The sequence below is a fragment of the Zootoca vivipara genome, chromosome 1 (genome assembly GCF_965207765.1).
Source record: "Zootoca vivipara chromosome 1, rZooViv2.hap1.1, whole genome shotgun sequence".
Lineage (NCBI taxonomy): Eukaryota > Metazoa > Chordata > Lepidosauria > Squamata > Lacertidae > Zootoca > Zootoca vivipara.
In genome coordinates, this window is record NC_142582.1 from 34,215,329 (window position 1) to 34,237,018 (window position 21,690).

Sequence of the window (21,690 nt, forward strand, 5' to 3'; positions counted from 1 at the left end):
CATGTGCAACTGAGATGTTCCATACCAGATAAACTTCACTTTAGAAAAATCTTATTGCCTTTCTAGAACCACCCCTTAAAACAGGCATCCCCAAACTGCGCCCCTCCAGATGTTTTGGCCTACAACTCCCATGATCCCTAGCTAACAGGACCAGTGGTCAGGGATGATGGGGATTATAGTCCAAAACATCTGGAGGGCCAAAGTTTGGGGATGCCTGCCTTAAAAAAAGAAAAGGAAACTGTTTCATTGTTTTGTCTCACCTTCCATTCCTGGTGTCATAGAGCTGGTGCTACATTTTGAATATCACATTTTGAAATGGACTGTCCCATCAGTGGAAGACCAGCTCAAGGACCTGAATTTGTGCGATGGGGTTTCCCCCCTCTCCTGCCCTCAAGCCCCCTTGTGTATGCCCCAAAACTGGCTTGGGTGAGGGTGGGAGAAGCTCCAGAACAGTGCACAGGTGGAAGAGAGGAGAATCATGGAGAATCATTCCATCTAGCAAGCTGTAATGCTTGTGCAGACCGAACAGTTGGAAGAGCACAGTGCTGGAATCCAACTCTTTGTTTTTAATTGTATGCAAGCCAGAAATGAAACAAAGACTTTATTATGTTTATTTATAACCTGCCTTTCCCCCTGACAGGACTCAAGGTGGCTTACAGATAAAAACAAGAATCACTGAAAACATATAAAAATGTAGACTTTATCATGATTATGTTATTAACTGAACATTCCAAACCAGGGTTATCCTTTCAAGTTTTGCTGCACTAGTGCAGGGGACCAAATCAGGTCACTTTCTCGAAAATGGATTTGCTCAGGTTCCAGCTGATCCATGGTCTGTGCTGCTCTGCCCTTGTAATGCCTCAAGTATTTTTTCCCCTTCATACTTTCTGCAGCTACCTTAAGTAGTAGTGCCCTCCTCTTCTGCTTGCTGTTAGAGGCATGGAATTTTTCCAAAATCATAACCCCCTTCTAGCGACATTGAGGGTGAGGATTGCAGCCTTAGATCAATAACAATTCAAACAAGTATCATTGTTTGTGCCGTGAGTACAATAATGAAATAATCCACACAGGATCGTGCTGGTTGCTAGAAACTAGAGATTGTATAGACTACAACATACCTATAAACAATTCCATTGGATTCTGTAGTGTTAACCTGATGGGCCTTAATTGTGTGAGCAACCTAGTGAATAATATTCACTTTTTTCCCCTTTCAGGAAGGAGAGTTGCCAGAGATGTGTACAAAACGTGTCATGCTCTCTACAAATTGCTTGTCAGCTACGCTGTTTTTCTTGCTTTTGATGTTTTCTGGTTTTTTAAAAAAAAGAAAAATAACTTGTTTCCTGAAGCCTTTGTCAGCTCTCTTATTGAAATTGCACTTGGTTATCAAAATTGGAAGGAACTCTTTCTTGTATAGTACTCTTGACTGAAAACTGAAATCAGGACTGTGAGATGAAATAGCCTATGAAGATAAGGTTGAAGGTAAATTGCAACACATGACAAAGGAAAAGGTCTTATTTGAGCTATGCTAATAGAATGTGCTCCTTTATGGCATATCTGACACCTGTGAGAACAGTGGTGCAATTTGTCAAAAGCCACAAATATTCCAAAGTCCAGAGCATGCCATTGCATTATTACATGGGCCAACACATGGCCATGTAAAATAAATTTCTTCAGTTGCCTGGTTTTGCTAAGTGATTTCTGAAACATTACAGGCTTGCAGAAATGTAGTTATTGTTTCATTCTAAGGCCTAGCCCTATTTCTGGCTTTGCACGTCCTTCAGCATGCCACGTCTGTTCATGTGCTCCGCATCGCCTCACAAAACAGAGCCTTTTGTCCTGGGCCTAATTTCCCCTTGAAGTTGATTCTTAGTGAACATAATTTGAAGTTAGTCAGAAAATATCAGATGGAATGTTTCCTCAGAGGAAAAAACGAAATTGCAAATTTTCTGCAGGAAATGTTTGCTTTTGTTCACCCCGTGGAACATCTCTTGTAGAATCGCCCATATTGATCGGAGATGAAGATGTGCATAATTGTAGCCCAGTGAGGCTTGCTTCAGCGCAAGCTGCATCTCCCGCGAAAGATGGACTGTGTCTGGCAAGCATGAATAGAATGGAAACGGATATACCCAAAGCAAACTTTGAAGGCAAGCAACAGTAACAACAGAATGTTTTCATCCAAAGAAGGACCACCAGCCTCAGGATGAGTTGAAGGCATACGTAGACTGATTCTGACATTAGTTCAGTTCCACCTAGAAATGCCTGCCTCCCACTTCATGGGAATAATATTTATGAACTTCATCCAATAATAACCTGGGGGGGGGCAGGGAGAGGGCTGTAGGATAGTGGGAGTCATGTGGTTAGGCTTCCAACAAGGAGACATGACATGGACAGATCCATCAAAAGGTGGCAAGCAAATGAACCTATTGTATAACCCCAGGAAAACAATTTTACAACAGTTATACCACTATTGTGGTTCCTGTCATTTGGAGGAAATGACAGCTTCTGATGCTGGTCCTGATGTTGATGTTGAAGTTGAGTAGGTACATACAGGATGAAAATGATCCTTAAAATATTGTGGTCCCATGTGAGGCTTAAAAAGTTATTCCCAGCACTTCAAATTGAGCTCAGAAACTAACTGTTAAGCACTTAATTTATATAATATAATATAAAACAATGGTGCATTCACACTGTTTGAACTACTTCACAGGCTGCCGAACAAATGGTCTACCCCAAAGAAAAGGTGGCATGACTCTTCCGAACACACCAATGTACATATTATAACTTGTAATACAAGGAATATTGAGCAGCATTAATCTTTGCCCAGCTATTAAACAATGACAAATATTGGGCTGTCTTTTTTGCTAAGGACTGAGGAAATGCTTTTGGAAAGAGACCATCATTTGTCCCGGCTGGAAATTCCCTCAGATGCAATGCATCATTATGCCTGACAAACCCTGGAAACCTTAGAAAGACAAAATATGTACAAGGCGGTTGTTAAGCATATGTGATATGTTTTGCCTTGTCACTGGGCAACAGAAAGTGTTATGGAACACATTTTATATGTTGCCAGAGCCGTAACTTTCTGAAAGACATAAGGTGTGTTGTTTTTGTTGTTATTTGTATAATTACTCCCAGCCATTGACAGTGGTGCTTTAGACAATGGGTGGATCCTGCATTTTTCCGTCCAAAAGCCCATTAAGTACTTACTATTAACTCTGAAATGCAGGGTGATCATTATCAGGTGCTGTCGAAACTGTCAAACGCAAGAACAAAAAGAATTAGATATCCTATCTGTGCAATTTCTAAAATGACAATTCATTGATTTGTTTTCTATGGTGAGTTGTTTTCTATGTGACATACATAGGCCGTTGACAAATATATTACAGTGGGACCTTGGTTTACAAACTTAATCCATTCCGGAAGTCCCTTCTTAAACTGAAACCATTCTTAAACTGAGGCACGCTTTCCCTAATGAGGCCTCCTGCCACCGGTGCCCTCCCACCGTTCAGATTCCGTCCTCAGATCGAGGTAAAGTTTGCAAGCCGGGACACTACCTCCGGTTTTGCGGAGCTCGTAAACCAAATCGTTCATAAACAGGGCCGTTCTTAAACCGAGGTACCACTGTATCAGATATATGTGTCTGTGCCCAGCAGTTCGTTGGAGTTGTGATCAGCATTCCCTATTCATTTGGATGGAGAACGAAACTCCACGTTTGTAACAGTGCAAGGAGCTGGCTCCCAAATTACAATGCACATGAAAGTGTGTTTGTCTTGTGCTTGGAATGGCAGTTTAAACCAGTCCTAGGGTGGGCAGTGATTGTATCCTATTGCACCTACCTCTCTTGCCCCTTGGGGGTAAAATGCCTCCTCATTGCAGCCAAGCATTGGGCCATCTTCTGACTAGGCACTATTGGTGGCGGGATAACCCACCACCCTGATCAGGGGCAAGGGGAGGGCGGAGCCTGTGTTGTGGACCCGGGTGAGAAAGTTTCACTCCTGTCCGCCACCTGGAAATAAAAGCCAGCTGTGCCAAAGCACAGTACCAAAGTTGGCTGAAATCAGCTGGTTTGGAAGTTTTCTGCTTGCATATTTCCCACTGGCAGCTGTGGGACCATATGCAGAATGTTTCGAATTTAGTATTTTTGCCTTTATTTCTATTTTCTGTATTAAATTTATGCACTGCCCTTCACCAGAAGACCCCAAGGTAGCTTGCAACGAAAAACGCAAATTTCACTACATCACATAATGTCAATACAGCATAAAAAGAAAAACAAATATATTATAATACTAAGAAAATAATAATAATAATAATAACAATTAATAACAATTAATAATAATTAATAATAATAATAATAATCCCTGTTTAGAGAAGCTTTTAATGTTTAATAGATTATTGTATTTTTATATTCTGTTGGAAGCCGCCCAGAGTGGCTGGGGAATCCCAGCCAGATGGGTGGGGTATAAATAAATTATTATTATTATTATTATTATTATTATTATTATTATTATTATTATTATGCTTTTTTACATCTTTGATAAGAGACAAAGAAACATTGGTTCTTGTTTTACAATGTTCTGTTCAAAATATTTGTTGAAATAAACATAAATTATTTGAAATAATAACTATCAATTTATTTCTTTATTAGATTGCTATTCCTTCTCAAGGTGGCCTATAAAGTTTGTCCTTCACCTTTTATGCATTTAATAACCCTATAACACAGTTTGGGCACAGAGATGGTGACAGCCTAAAGTCACCTTCATGGCTGAGGGGGAATTGGAACCTGGAACTTCTCGGTTTACAGTCCAACAACTTCTCCATGCTAGGCAGAATCATAGGGTGAACATGTTTCTCCATGTTGCTAAATCCTTTTGGGGCAGTGAAATAACATATTTCAGGCTCTCACTGGCTTAGAATTGGCCTAAACTGGTGAGGATTGACTAACTCGAGTAGGATTGGTGAGAGCTCATTTCAAAATTCTGCTCTTCCATAAAAGTCATTGGGTTTTTGTGGGCGACTAAAGTTTCACATCCTTACCTATCTATCTATATAAAAGCTTTGTTGTGAAGCTAATATGGGGTAATATCATGAATGCTTTTTTGGGGTGGGGTGGGGTGGGATGTAAATGTATAAGCAGGCACTCTTCTAAGCTGGCAAACTCTAGCAGAATAGCCACACGGTCTCTCCAAGAACAGCCTCAGAAATATGTTCCACGTTTGCATTCCAACCTTCATAATCCGTATAGGTTTGTCCTCCATTCCCCTTTTCTTCCTTCCGCCCCCAGTAGTGTCAACGAGGACACGAGCCAGTGCTTATGCGATCACAGTTCATTACCATGATGAAGGTGATTGGGATTTGCACAAACAATGGACTGTGACATCATTGAATGAATCAGGCAGGCAAGGGGAGGCAACCGATTATAAATGACAACGCTTCTATAATGACATAGGGAGACTAGGAGCCAGCGGTGATGAGCAGTCCCCTTAACATCATCTTTGGTAGCAGAAAAAATTACACCCAGAAAATAAAGATGGATGGTTTCAGTATGATTCATGCACAATTTCAGCAATGCCGTATTAGTAACAGTGACATTGGAAGGAACACAAATGCTAAAAATGAATGGTTGTCACTGGATGTGCAGCCCATGAAATGGACATGTGCTCAACAGTGACAAGTAATGGAAGCCTGCACAGGGAGAAGAAGTATTCCAATTCCTTTTATTGCGTTAATAATAAAATAAATGTTTTTTTTATATAAAAAAATTGCCCCAGATCTTTATGCCATAAAGGAGAAGAATAGATTTTTAAATGGTAAGACAATGGCGATCCTCTTTGCTGAAAGATGTGGCACTTAGCAATAATGCAGTACATTTTGGAAAGATCTGTATTTTTTCAAAGACAAACATCAAATAGAAGAGAAAAGGTTATGTCACCTTCACCCTCTCAGTACTGTCATTTATATGCTATCAGCTCATTAAATTCACATTAGGATACTCTATGGGACTTTAGGAGCTATTAGTGCATCTAAAATGGCATAACAAAATCTCAGTTCACTTTAAGGGAGATGGCATTGCGACATTTTGTATTTCATCACTGAGTTATTATAGTCTCAGATGCATTCTGCTGTGATGGTAATGGAAGGAGGAATTCTAGAGAGGAAAGCTGTCCATTTGTTTATCCCCGGGGAGAGAAGGAGGGGGGGAAAGAGAGAAATCCAAAGTTTGATTAAAAAAAGAAAGAAAACTCAAGTGAAAGTAAAGCATTAACAATTTAACCCCTGTAGCAGTGCAATGTGTGTGTATATGTGTGTGTGTGTGTGTGTGTGTGTGCGCGCACACACACACACACACACTTCCTCTCATTCTTTATTTTTTTCCGTTTTAAGAAAAATAATAAATATTTAAGTAGAAGGAGACAGACTATGTGGATGGCACATTTGTTGGATGTAATGAATGAACGTAGATATCCTAGTCGTATGCAGGTAGAGACATTACTGTGCAGTCCTGGAAATAAATCCCATTGAATTTCATATGCTCTATTTGTCCCTATCTGGCAGGGACAGTTCCTGTTTTCTTGCACCTATAGATGAGAAATCACTCTCCTTGTTTTGCCTTTGGCTGAAATTTGGGGACTAACAATTTCAAAGTGTCGTTATTCTGTGAAAGTCTCAGCTTCCTTCTCCCTAAGTAACTAGGACAGCAAATGTCTGCATGCTTACTTGGGAGTAAGCACCACTGAATACAGTGGGACTTACTTCTACATAGAGCTTGCTTGGCTTGCAGTGCACACATGAGATAAAATAAAGAAGGACCAAAAGAAGGGAGAGTAGGGGGTGACTTGAAGTTTCCTGTTTAGGGAAGCTTTTAATGTTTGATGGATTTCTGTATTTTAATGTTTTGTTGGAAGCCGCCCAGAGTGGCTGGGGGAACCCGGCTAGATGGGCAGGGTATAAATAATAAATTATTATTATTATTATTATTATTATTATTATTATTATTATTATTATTACCCCTCACTAGCTAGTGCTTAGACAGAAGGCTGAGCAGCACAGAGGTCAGCTGGTCACATCCCTCCCCACGTTGTTGTTGTTGTTGTTGTTGTTTAGTCGTTTAGTCGTGTCCGACTCTTCGTGACCCCATGGACCATAGCACGCCAGGCACTCCTGTCTTGCACTGCCTCCCGCAGTTTGGTCAAACTCATGTGCGTAGCATCGAGAACACTGTCCAACCATCTTGTCCTCTGTCGTCCCCTTCTCCTAGTGCCCTCAATCTTTCCCAACATCAGGGTCTTTTCCAAGGATTCTTCTCTTCTCATGAGGTGGCCAAAGTATTGGAGCCTCAGCTTCACGATCTGTCCTTCCAGTGACCACTCAGGGCTGATTTCCTTCAGAATGGATAGGTTTGATCTTCCTGCAGTCCATGGGACGCTCAAGTGTCTCCTCCAGCACCATAATTCAAATTTAGATGTATCTAAATAATAGGAACTGTTTCTGAATTCACACCCATACATAAAACCCATCACTTGCAAATTTAATGCAAATTTGCACCCTCTTTTAGTTTGGTTCAATGTATTCTCCTTTTTGGCTTCCCATCCCCTGCTCTGCATCTACTTTACATAATTAAATCATAAAAGTTGGCGGAATAGGCTTGAGCTGTGACTGCTCCAGCCCTCAGATGCAATATTCCTGTTTTGTTTCTCTCAATATACCTATTATGATCCATTTGCTAATACAGTGTGTTGGAAGCCAGGGTGGGACAAGATGTTGCAGAGAAAATGATAGTGTGTAGCAGGAAAACCACTTCCGTGCCTTTGCCGGAGGTGGAGTTGTGGGCAGCCCGACGAGCCCATTGCGTGGGGGCTGCAGTGTCAGCCCCTGCGCAATGGAAGTTCCCGCCTGCGTCACCCACGCCCTCGACCAATAGGGATGAAGGGGGCGGGGCCGCGGCGTTTAAACCCCACCGCGCGGCCGGAGATCGCCCTCTTTTCTCCCACTTCGCCGGAGCGAACGGAAGCTTGGCTGTTTTCTCCACGGAGTTTAGATTTTTGCATTTCCCCTTCCCTATTATTCCGTTTGTTTGTTCTCTCCCTTTGTCTGTACCTCCTTGTTTCTTCCTTACAGGGTTTGAGCGTGGCTTGGGTAGCCAGGAGCGGCAAGCGCGGTCGCTACCGCTCATCAGCTGTTCGCCAGAGCGCCCGCCCATCAGCTGTTTTCTTCAGCCGGCATCGGAGCCCTGCTGCGGAGCCGGTAGCAGCCAGATTCTAGGGCAGTGCCTCTGACAGCCTCGCGGAGTCCTGCAGTCGCTTCCAGCGCTCTTCGGATTGCATTCCTCTTCAGGACGTATCGCCAGCTGACGGAGAGGCGGCTGCCGCTCCGCAAGGCTTTGTTCCGGCCGGGATCGGCGCTGGCCAGTCATCGCTCCTGTTTCACTGCCAGTGTTCTCCTACGGCCGGGTTTTGGCGGCCAGGATCTGGGGGCCAGTCAAGAGCGCCCTTGGCAGGAAGCAGATTGGATTTTTTGCTGTGGTTTGGGTTGCAGAGTTGAGGCGGCTGCCTCCTCTCCCCTTGCTGTCTGAGGTCTCTCTGGAAGCAGTCGCGGACCCGGTGAGTGCGTTCCATTCTCCCTTCCTTATTCTGGGCCTCTGCTCCTGCAGCTGCATCCACAGCTTCCCCTTCCACCCCCTCTGTAGGTTTCTTTTAAGATTGGTTACGGCCTAATTTTTCCCTCCTTATTGTAGCCTTCTCCCCCGGTCTGAATACTTTCCAAGTGGGGATCGTGACCACGTGGGTTTGGCGGTCATAGCGGTTGGGCTCTCTCATTCATTAGCCAGTGTTGCTTGCTTAAAAGGAAGCCATTTTGAGTGTGGCCAGGTGGGTCCGCTGGCGGTCGCCATTTTGAGAGGGCCTCCTTTCAGTAAGTGCGGCGGCCATCTTAAGTGTGGCCACGTGGCTCTGCCGACGGCCGCCATTTTGGGAGGGTCTCTTTTTTCAGTTCAAGTCAGGCAGCCATTTGATGTGTGGCCGTTAGCTTAGCCTTTAGCAGCCCAGGTTACTGCTTGAAGCATATGGTACTGTATTGCTCGATTGGATCAGTGTGATATCCCTAGGCAGGGGTTTAAAGTGCTCCTCTGTTTTAAATAAAGTTGATGTGCTAGTGATGATTGTAGTTTAATTTAAAAACTATAAAATAATAAATAAATAATAACAGCATTTTACCAGGTTTTTAATTACGGTGGTAGTGGTGGCATTCATTGTTCAATTGATTGGTGAATATTACTGGTCTTGCTCTTCCAATTCATCTCAGCATTCCGATGGTGGCTATTGATTAGCTGTGCCAACAGCAGTTAATGGTCTGGGAATTATTTTGACCATTATCAAGTTTTTCCCCGAATTTTGAATGGTTGGTTATTATTAATTCTAATATCTGCGGGAGTTGACAAGCAGTTATAGAAGTAGGCGGTTTGGCTATTATTGATATTTCCCAGGGCCTGCCGAGTAGCCTTTAATTCATTGAACATAGCTAATAAATAAATAATTATAAGTTTAAATAATAATAATAATAATAAGAGTCACTCATACATATAGATAAATTTAGTTAGTAAATAAACAAATAAATATATAAATAAAATTAAATAAATAAATAAATAAAATAAAATAAATAAATAATAATAATAATAATAATAAATAATAAATAAATAAAAATAAAATAAAAATATTAATAATAAATAAACCTTAATTAAAAAAAAAAGAGAGAGAGAGAGAGAGAAGAAGAAGAAAGGAAAGAGAGGAAGGGGCAAATTTATAATCTTATACAATTGTCAGAAGCCCTTGCGCCCATGGCGTCAAAAGGCAAGCAGGGCCCGGCCAAAAACCTGGCAGCTAAGGTGAATCCTAAGGCCTTCGCCCAGGCTGTTAATGCGTTGCAAACCATCTGCGGCCAGCTGGGCCCTCTCTGCAGCACGCTGCTCCCGCTAGCCGAAAACCTGCAGGATGAGTCTCCTCCTAACTCACAAGATTGTGTAGCAGATACCCAGCTCGATGACCAGGATGGGCCGTCCACTTCCGCATCCCTTTTCTCTACCTCCACCTCCGGGGGGGTTAGTGACGGGGCTCAGGGGCCACGGACTCGGTTGCAAAAAGCCCGGTCTAATACTCCCAGCCAGCAATCAGGGGCTGCAGGGTCCCAGGCGCCTGGTTCCTTCAGTGGGGCGTCCCAGTCTGTTGCAGGTCGGCAGGGTTCCCAGCCCGCGGCGGCAGCAGCCCAGCAGGGGGCACAAGCGCGCGATTCGACCACGGATGACGAGGCGGCGGGGCGCGCAGAGGCCGGAGTTGCGGAATCGCGGGAGGAAGAAGACCGACGCCAGGGAGGAAAGGCGAAGAAGAAGTCGGAGAAACGTAAGAGGAGCAGAAGGGACGACTCGGACGACGACACAGGTACGTCCTCGGATTCGGAATGCGACATTCCAATGGAGGACTATTGGGGCGTGGGGGAAGACCAGATGGGTTTCCCCCTCTGGGTGCACAAAAGGAGGGCCAGCTCCCATCGTAAGTCATTTAGGGGTACGCTGGAGTGGCGCGATGGAGCGTTGGTTCCAGACGAAAAGTTTGCCACAAATTCGGACACAGATATTCTTGTGGGGTCTCACTTGTCAGACAAAAAAAGGGAGAAGATTTTAAATGGGGATTATATTGATGTTTTCACCATTCTTCCCCTTACTCAGATGATGGGTAAAGGGGAAAAGCGTCGGGATTATAGGGGTCGGCGTTATAGAACGCCGCGGGCCGACCGCACTTTTGAAAACTGGTTGGAGGGCATTCACATTTGGGCGGCCGTGATTTCTGCGGCGTATCCAAAGCGTGCGGTGCACCTATTTGCATACATGGCCGACGTTAGGTTGGCTCACAAGATGGCGGGGGAGACGGCGGCCCTGAACTACGATGAAGACTTCCGCAGGAATGCTTCAAAAAATCCAAAAACCCGTTGGGACCAACGCCACCAACACTACTGGAGTAACCATGTAGTGCCGTATGTCGAGAAAAAGCAAACCGACCCCCCGAAACCAGGCAGGTTTGAGCCCAAAAAAGACCCGCGACGTAGGGTCTGTTGGGAGTTCAATAAGGGCCTCTGCCAGAGGCCCAACTGCAAATACATTCATGAGTGCGAGAAGTGCCTGGGTCAGCATCCGGGGGTATCCTGCTTCAAAGGGAAGCAGTCCTTTCGGGGGGTCAAAGGCAATTCTCACCAGGGCCACAGATACCCCCCCGGCGCCTCGCACGGAGCATCCTCAGGACAGAATAGATTCTAACTGTTCTCTAGCCATGGCCTACTCCCCTGTAAAACTTAACCCCTTGAAAATGTTGCTGGCCCGATACCCTAATAGATCTGCGGCAGTTTACCTTGAGGAGGGTTTCTCTTCAGGTTTTCGCATCCCCGTTCGGATCCCGCCTTCCACAACTGACCCACCAAATCAGAAGTCAGTTAGGGAGCGTCCCGACATAGCCATCAAGAAAATAAATAAGGAACTATCAGCGGGCCGTGTCGCGGGCCCATTTTTAACTTCTCCCATAGCTGACCTCCACATTTCCCCGCTAGGCATAGTTCCAAAAAAGGCCCCAGGAGAATTTCGGTTAATTCATAATCTTTCTCACCCAAGGGGTAGCTCAGTTAATGACGGTATCCCGCAAGAGCTTTGTACGGTGAAATACGCCTCCTTTGACCACGCTGTGAAGCTGGTTCGCCAGTTTGGCAAAGGGGCCCTGATGGCGAAGTGCGATATCGAATCGGCCTTCCGCCTCCTTCCTGTACACCCCCACGACTACAAATGGTTGGGTTTTAGGTTCGGGGGCGCCTATTTCATTGACAAAGCCATGCCCATGGGATGTTCCGTCGCATGTTCGGCCTTTGAAGCATTTAGCACATTCTTGGACTGGGCCCTGCGTGCCAGGACCGGTCTGTCAGGTGTCACGCATTACCTGGACGACTTCCTTTTCGTGGGAGCAGCTCACACTACTGACTGCGCAGGCCTCATGGAGGCCTTTGCTTCCCTTACAAGAGAACTGGGGGTGCCGCTAGCAGCGGATAAAACCGAAGGACCCGTTTCTCGATTGACGTACTTAGGTATTGAATTGGATACGTTAGCGCAAACCTCTCGTTTGCCGGCAGAAAAACTTGCAGCCCTCAAGGAGTTAATTAGGCAGCTCATTCCCCGCAAAAAGGTCACGTTGAGACAAATTCAATCACTGCTAGGGCATCTCAATTTCGCTTGTAGAGTAATCTCACCTGGGCGCCCCTTTTGCTTGAGGGTCGCCAGGCTCACTGTGGGGCTAACCCGTCCTTTCCATAGGGCACGTCTGCCAAAAGGGGTCAAAGCAGACCTTGCGAGCTGGCTGACCTTCCTGGAACACTACAATGGTGTATCTTTATGGCAGGATACCATTACTCTGCGCTCAGACTTTCAGATCCATTCAGATGCATCAGGTGCATTGGGTTTCGGTGTATATTTCAAAGGGAGATGGTGTGCTGAACCTTGGCCTCCCAGTTGGAGAAACACAGATATTACTCGGGATTTAACATTTTTAGAATTCTTTCCCATAGTGGTAGCAGTGCATCTTTGGTCGGACGACTTCAGGAACCGGAGAGTCTGCTTCAACACGGACAATCAAGCAGTAGTCAGTGTACTTACCAGGCAATCGTCGCGTTCGGGAAGGGTGTCGGCCCTCCTACGGCACTTTGTGCTGCGTAGTCTCGAGTTAAATATGCTCTTCTCTGCCAAATTCGTGCCGGGGCAGAATAATAATATCGCAGATGCTCTGTCTCGTTTCCAGATGGACCGCTTCCGCTCATTAGCACCAGATGCGCAGCAGTGTCCAGAGAGGTTCCCGGAACATCTATGGAACCTTGGGAACGAGAAATCCTAAAGGGAGTATTTGCCTCCGTGGCCCCCGCCACCCTCAGCTCCTACAAGCGGGCGTGGGCAGACTTCCTCGCCTTCCGGCAGATGGGCGCTGGTGTGCGCCTCGAAGGGCCACCAACCCCTGAGGAGGTTATGCAATATGTGGTGCACCTCAGAGGGCTGGGGCGCGCTGCCAAGACGCTGGGCATCCACACTGCAGCTATCACCTTTTTCTCAAAATCTCTCTATCTCACCGACCCTTGCGATAACTTCCATCTGCGTAGAGCAATGGAAGGCTGGCGCAGGCTGCAGCCTCCCGTTGCCGATTCCAGGCGGCCCATCACGTTTGACATGCTTACCCATATCCATAAGCAATTGAGAACCCTTTGTTGGTCCAAATTTGAAGCCCGGCTGTTTTCAGCAGCTTTTTCGTTAGCCTACTTCGGGGCCCTTAGGGTTGGCGAGGTGGTGTGCGAGGACCACCCTGATGGGGTCACCCGGGGTATATTATTACAGGATCTATCACTGTCCGACTCCCAAGTGCTTGTTCATGTCCGCCATTCAAAGACGGACCAGAGGGGAAAAGGCGCTACCATTTGCCTCCCAGCAACAGGCGAGGCAGGTCCTTGTCCAGTGAAGGACACCAGACGGTATCTTTACCTCCGACCGCCAGGACCCGGCCCATTACTTGTTCACCATGATGGTCCTCGACTTACCCGTCAGCAATTTACTAGGGTACTTCGCAAAGCCATTGCATCTTGCGGGTACAACCCCACGGAATTTTCTGCCCATTCCTTTAGAATAGGCGCTGCTACTTCTGCCATGCACCTAGGCTTGTCATCAGAAAGGATCCAGGAGATGGGGAGGTGGAAGTCAAACGCCTACAAAAGGTACATTCGCACGTAGGTCGATTCTGGTAGCAGTGCTGACCCGGCCCTCTTCTTCCATCTCTATTTTACAGGTTACCATTTCATCCGGCTTTGGATAGCGGGGCACAGTATTGTGCATTGGGCCCAGAGAAGGGCAATCGAAGTTGGTCTGGGAAGCGGGCTCGGCCTCCCAGGAAATGTCGAGGTGTCCTGGATATCCAGAAGGGGCATGCTGTGGAGCGAGTTGCTACCGGTCATCCAAGCCCGGGCTGCTTCACTTGGCCCCCCAGATTTTCTGATTGTGCAGCTCGGTGAAAATGACCTAGCTTACCGCAACGCGGTCGATCTGAAGTTACATATATGCAAGGATTTGGATGTTATGATGGACAGTTTTCCGGGGATGACGATACTGTGGTCCTCCTTGCTGGAAAGGCGCTGTTGGCGTGATGGTCGTTGCCCAAAAGCCTTGAACAAATCCAGGAGGCTTTTGAACTCATTCGTGGCCCGCAGAGTGTTATCCTTGAATGGCCGGGTTATACAGCACCCCACTTTGAAGCGATGTGAAGCAGCCCTCTATCGTGATGATGGCGTTCACCTTTCTCCCATCGGGAACGACATCTGGCTACAGAACGTGATTGCTGGCATAAGAGATGTCCTGTATGGGGTAGATCTTAATTAGGCGAATAAGAGAGTAGGGTCACACACACCCCGATAATAACCGAATTCATTTCTTATAACGAACTAACCGAGCGCTAAACTACTAATTAGGCTTACGCTAAATAATATCTGGGTGATTATAACATGTGAGCGGATTGGCGGCGAGCCTGGGGGGGCTCGAGTGGCGGTTAGGCGTTGGAAATTTGCATAACAATAAGAAGGAGGAGGGGCAGATTGCGTCATCACCTGCCCAAAATTGGAGAAGTAATTCCGTTAAAGGATTCCGGGGGCGAGGCTTGGTCCAGAGCCTGGAGTCGCCAGGGCCGTAAGGCACGCCCCGTACGGTGGCCACAGAAGGAGTTCCGGTTGATCTGCATCGCCGGGTTCCTTACTGGTGGTTAACTTCTCACGGACTTCAACACACGGGTTGGAGTCGGATTTAGTCTGATAGGTTCCAACGCCTAAGCCAATTCCGCTCAACATGCATATTTAATAAAGTTGTGGCCTAAACCACCCAATTAACCTTTAAATTCGGTGTCACGTGTCGTTATTACACTGATCGGAGGGCATTGCTACACAAAACCACTTCCGTGCCTTTGCCGGAGGTGGAGTTGTGGGCAGCCCGACGAGCCCATTGCGTGGGGGCTGCAGTGTCAGCCCCTGCGCAATGGAAGTTCCCGCCTGCGTCACCCACGCCCTCGACCAATAGGGATGAAGGGGGCGGGGCCGCGGCGTTTAAACCCCACCGCGCGGCCGGAGATCGCCCTCTTTTCTCCCACTTCGCCGGAGCGAACGGAAGCACCCACCCACCCGCCCCTTAATAAGAGAATAGGGGGCGCTGCTGCGGACCTGGTCGGTTGCCTGGTTAGTCAGTGGACCGGGTAGGACTTTTCCCATACTGGGCTAGCCATGATGGGTTTTTCGCCTACCTCGTAGCATGTCGTCACAACTTAGGTTAGGCGGTTAGGCGTTGGAAATTTGCATAACAATAAGAAGGAGGAGGGGCAGATTGCGTCATCACCTGCCCAAAATTGGAGAAGTAATTCCGTTAAAGGATTCCGGGGGCGAGGCTTGGTCCAGAGCCTGGAGTCGCCAGGGCCGTAAGGCACGCCCCGTACGGTGGCCACAGAAGGAGTTCCGGTTGATCTGCATCGCCGGGTTCCTTACTGGTGGTTAACTTCTCACGGACTTCAACACACGGGTTGGAGTCGGATTTAGTCTGATAGGTTCCAACGCCTAAGCCAATTCCGCTCAACATGCATATTTAATAAAGTTGTGGCCTAAACCACCCAATTAACCTTTAAATTCGGTGTCACGTGTCGTTATTACACTGATCGGAGGGCATTGCTACACAATTGAGCTGCTTTCTCGACAATGTTGACTCACCTTGTTAGCAAATGTGTCCGCTCTACATTTGGGGAGATTGGCCTTAAGCCAACCAAGGATGTTACAGATCAAACAAGGCATTAGCAAAGTTGTGGCTCACAATCCAACCTATCCCCTATATATCATCTGTCTTCAGTACAGGCATGTGGGTGCAAAGGATGAGCTGTCCGTCTGTTCCATGGAAAGGCTGCCGAGAAGCAGACACACTCCTATTTGAGAAGGCAAGCAAATGCAAGTTGGTAAAGAACAAACAGTTAAAATCCTGTTGTTCATTTCATTTCTTCCCTGTCATCTCTCAAGGAATTAAGTCCTATAACTAGTTTATAATCTGTGCATTATCTTACACATCTGCCAGGTGGAAATAAAGCAAGCGCTGACATCCGTACTGTTCACTGGAGACAGAGATTTTTACAATGAAAACATGAGGTAACCTTTTTCTTCGCCTGCCAAGAGATTCAGAAAACCTTGTATTTAATAAAAACTCATGGATATCTAATTTATAATCTTCTTTTTTTCTTTTTCACTCCCTCTGAAGAGTTCGTATTATCAGTTTATTGTAATTCCGTTATGGGACAGACTTTCTCTTCGTAGTGTTTTGACTGACAAAACTCTGTTCATGTTGATCCTAAGTCTTTGTTTCACATAGGCTCTGATTGCCCTGTTGCCCTGTGATTCTCTTCTCTTGGGGTAACAATCTTAATTCTGTATCTTAACTTTCATGATATCCTATGACTCATAGCAGGTAGTTATCATAGCTACTAATCGCTTACCTCTGTTGTTAATCATGTGACATTATTAAGTACAATGACCCAAAGTTAATGCTGCATTGATTACAAACTTCTCCACAGTGGGAAGCTTATTCCGGAAATTCCAGCTTCTGTCATACTGCCTGTTTCCGTGAAGGGCTCAGTATCACCTAGGCTGCTCCTGAAAACAGTTTGCCCCAAAGTTACAAATGAGCCTATATCTGTCTCTATATTTTGAGCATTCTTATCCAGCAAATGGATACTTAGCTGAGTACCTAAGGCTTCCAGCTTAGTTGACTGAGGGCCACACCATACATTCAAAACAAACCCAACACTTATTTAAAGCATGTGACTTCTCCCCAAGAAACCTGGGAACCTAGGGGCTGTGGTGGCTCCAGCTCCCACAATAAAATATTTGAGGGGGCCGGGCCCCCACAAAGTTGACAGGAATTCTCATTCAAATGGTGTGTGTGCACTGTGTCATGTGATCGATTATGCAGGGCGGGGCTTAACTTGGCACCCCTGTTGGGAACTGTAGCTTGCCGAGGTTGCTGGGAATTGTATTTAATGGAAAACTACAGTTCCTAGAATTCTTAGTGGTGAGTTGTATTATTTAAATGTGTGTTGGATGTGCTTTAAATGCAGATGTGCATCTGCATCGAGTTGGGACGTAATAGTACTGGACGAAGTAAGTAGTCTTAGGTGCTGGATATAAATTTGTTTGAGAAACCTCTGCCTTTTGTCCCATTGCTTTGCATGACTATAAGCCAAACTGAGTTCCAGGTGTTGTTGTTGTTGTTTAGTCGTTTAGTCGTGTCCGACTCTTCGTGACCCCATGGACCATAGCACGCCAGGCACTCCTGTCTTGCACTGCCTCCCGTTCCAGGTGTAGCACATGGGAATTAATAAAAGAAAGCATTTGCCATAATTTTATCTGCATGCAAGGAAATGCTTCACTAACTTAATTTCTACTGAATTGGCAATGGATTATAAATAAATAAAATAAAATAAAACCAATGATAAGCCTGTGGCACAATAGAAGCCTCATCATTGGGTTGTATAAGACCCCAATTTTGAGGGCGGGGAAAAATATTCCAAGAACTTACACATTTTGCACAGTCTGAAAGGCAGAACATTCAGGGCACCCTTCCTAAAATAAAGTATAAAAACTTGGTTTCCAAAACAGCTATATATTGATTTCTATTTTATCATCTGGAACCTCAATTGCAATCAAACCAATTTGAACGAGACATTAGACATTGAGCTAGAAATATTATATTGTCTTCATTAACATGGTCTCTGATGAGCCAGTTAGAGAATACAATTGCTTGTATTCAGATTCCAACATGGAAGACCCAACAGGCTACCTGTTGATACTCTTGTGACTCACACTAGGTCTAAATATTTCCAGATCAGACCAGGGTATCACTCATTCTCACTCTATCCAATATTATCAGAGCTACGAGAACTGACATAGAAAGTAGCTGTGCACAATTTGTCATGTACATAGCTTAATAGTGCCTTAATAGCAACAAAGGTCAAGGCAGTTTTATAAATCTACAGTAGACTTTAACAGTGCAGTCCTATTCAAGGCTACTCATAAGTAATCCAATGGAACTTACTTTCCAGGTGAATGTGGATGTGACTGTAGCCTAAAGTAGTTGAATGCCCAATATTTTTTAGAAGTCAAACCTGCTAAATAGAAGATTCAGAAGTTAAAAGAAAAAGGCTTGCTGGTTGCTAACTTGCCTCTGGATGAGTTTTGAAAATACAAAAGTAACTCTTCTTTAATTAGCTAATCGAGAGACTCGTATCAGGAAGAAGAGACATGGTTTTATAACAAGATAGACTCAACAGGAAATGGTGAGGATGGCAGTATGGATAAATTGATTGAAGGAATTACATATATTGAGGGGGGAGAATTGATATATGCAACTTACATTCCATAGACAGAGATAGTTTGGGCTGAATGGGAAATAGAAATGATAACAAAAACCTGATCTTAGAAGACTGTGATATGCCTTCAGGGCAGGATCAGGAAATGTTTATAGAGATAAGTAAAGCCTAGAACACCAGCCGCAGGGAATTTCAATTATCTGAATAGAAAAACTGAGGAAGAACTACTCTTTTCCTGAGAACAACTCCACAGCAGAAATATCATTCTACACAGGATGTTGACATACTAGCAAGATTAGAGACTTTGTCTCAGAGACCATAATATAATTAGACAACCAAAAGAGAAAAAAAGAGTTCATTAAAAACAAAGAAGGGGGAAAATAAAATAGAAGTTTCTCCTTTGATATCTACTATACAAAACTGGGATCTTTTTGAAATATGTGACTGAGATTTCACAGCCTACTTGTCATTCTCTTTTTTTGTGTCTTCTAGCATGCTGGCTACCTTTACCCACTCAGGCAAGAATGCTTCATCACCCTTGTCACAATAAATAAAGCCCCACACCTGCCTTTCTGACTCTAAATCTGCCCTGAAGAAATGCAAGGACGGGTGCACACCTTGGAATGACTGCACACTAGAGGCCCTCCAACATGTTGCATCACTATTTCCAAGTACCCTCTGTGTGTAATTCAACACAGCAAATAGCAACCATACTCTGAATGGCATCTTATCATGAATACAGTATACCTCTTAACCCCTGTCCCTTTCGTCGACCTTCAGAATTAGAAGGTTCTGCAGGGGAATTTTTTTTTTCTAGGTGATTCGTTTCATTCAGCTGAGAACATAAACTTTGTGGCTGAAAGGGTTTCTTGACACTAAGGAGGAAGGGGTCATCGCCGCAGGGAATCTGTATAAATGAAGGAATATATGCTTTGGTACTACATTCTGTCCAAACCTATTTATAAATCTTCATCCAGTTGTTGTGCCATTACCCTATCACTCTATAAAATCTATGGAAAGATATGCACTCTAGAACATTGCATTTTGGGTAAGTTAAGACAGTGGGTGGCACTGGGCACACCAGAAACAGGTCAAGCTTCGTGTGCATTCAAAAGTGTTACTGCCAAAATGCTGTTAGAGGGCAGTGTGTGGTGTTGATGGCAATGAAGAAAAATATCCTATGGGACAATGGAAGTGTGGGGGTAATGGGGGGGGGCAATGGTGGCACCATTCTAAGGGCCCTGTGAAGTCTTTTTCTGGCCCTGTGTGGTTCAAATAGCTTATTTCTTTGTCATTACTCCAGCCACTTCCACTTTCCCAACTTCCTATGCTGCTCTCTATTTACATAAATGATCATAGGACCATATGTTTACATTGAAAGATGCCAAACAAGTTAGTTCTTCTAGGCTGGAGAAATAGATGTGTTTGTTTTCACTTACCACCTAGCCATATGTTTGTTGTACAATCACTGAATTTTGTTCTCATGACATCAGCTTCAAGAGGCTAAGGAAGAAACAATGTGCCTTGGTAAATCCTTTTCCAGCAGCCTTGCTTACATTCAAGACTTGCTATAGCTGGCTTAATATTCAACTGTAAATCTATGGAGCCTGGGGAAATGGAAAGAGGGAAGGAAATAAGTGAAAACCACCAGGAGAAAAGGAGAAGGAGAAGGAGAAGCAAGAACGGAAGGAAGGATGGAAAGTTGTCGACCCTAATAAGAAAGGTAGTGTGGATTCGTCAAAATAATCAAATTACCAATATCTAATCATTTGTAGATGGTTGATAAATTCCTCACTTCTGCTTCTACATCCCACAGCTGACAGATGTATCGAGCACCTGATTACCAAAACAATGACCCCTATTATGGCACTCAGGTCTTCTCCCAGAACAAAAACAATATATTTTCATAATTGCCTTCATATTTATAGGTATCACAAGCCTTGGGATTCTGATGAATATTTTCCATAGAGGGGGATACAGAAAAATGAAAATTGAAAAATGCTCTTGAGTGTCTGGGCTAGGCTTAGCCAACATAGAGATCTGGAGATGTGGTTGGGTTATGATTCTCATCAGCTCCTGCCACCAAGGTTAGTGGTCAATGATGATGGGAGTTGTAATCTAACAACATCTGGATGGCTCAACCTGGAATGGGACATGGTTTCATGATCAAAGCATCCTCTTTTCAGGTGGGGTGAAAGCAGCTAGCATGGAAAAGCCTTAGTTTTGGTTCAAGCCAACAGCCTCTATAGTTACATCTCTTTGGCCACTTGACTATTGGGAGCTTGAAAATGGCGGAAACAATAGCACAACTGGGCAGGAGTCCCAGCGAAATGTGAGCTCCAGCATGATGCTTCATTCGCATCAATCACTGGGCTTACAATAACCTCAATAAGTAATATTAGGAACTGGGGGAAAAATGCAATCCATGCCAATCACTGGATAACTGGTGGCCATTTATGCATGATAAAAAAGGGGGATGAAATAAATAAACAAAGAAGAGGGCAGGAGAAAACACTGAAATTTGCCTTTGTGGATTTATTTCCCATCTATCTATCTATCTATCTATCTATCTATCTATCTATCTATCAAATAGAAATACAATACATAGTGAGAAAGATGTGACCATATAACCTGTGTGTGTGCCTGCTTGTTCTGGTATTCAGGTGTCAACACTTGATGGGCAAATTCAGTTCTTCCTTTTAGGGTTCTTTATCTTTAAACTGGGCTTGGAACTTTCAACCTTTCAAATAAAGGACACTTTCATATAGTGAACAGAACCCTTTAAATAGAGGACTGTCCTCTGTAAAGTATGAAACATGGCCACTCTGGGGGGGGGGGTAATGATCATCTTGCTCATCTTGCTCACTTGCATTGATGTATATCCAACTAGCACCCATAACTCGTTTGCTTCCTTATAAAAACCCCAACACAGCATGTTGCATGACACCAGGTGACACTAAATATATTTTGTCTACTGTTGTAATTATATTAGACAATAAAACTGATGGACTATAGATTTGTTTGAATCATCAAAACATCAGGTCCTACTTTCTCACTACAGGTGAGTCTCTTCTTCTTCTTCTTCTTCTTCTTCTTCTTCTTCTTCTTCTTCTTCTTCCTCCTCCTCCTCCTCCTCCTCCTCTTCCTCTTCCTCTTCCTCTTTCTTCTCATCCTCCTCCTTCATTTATTATGCTTAAAGTTCCAGGGCAAGTTACAACAACTGAAACACAAATGTTAAAAACAGTTTAAA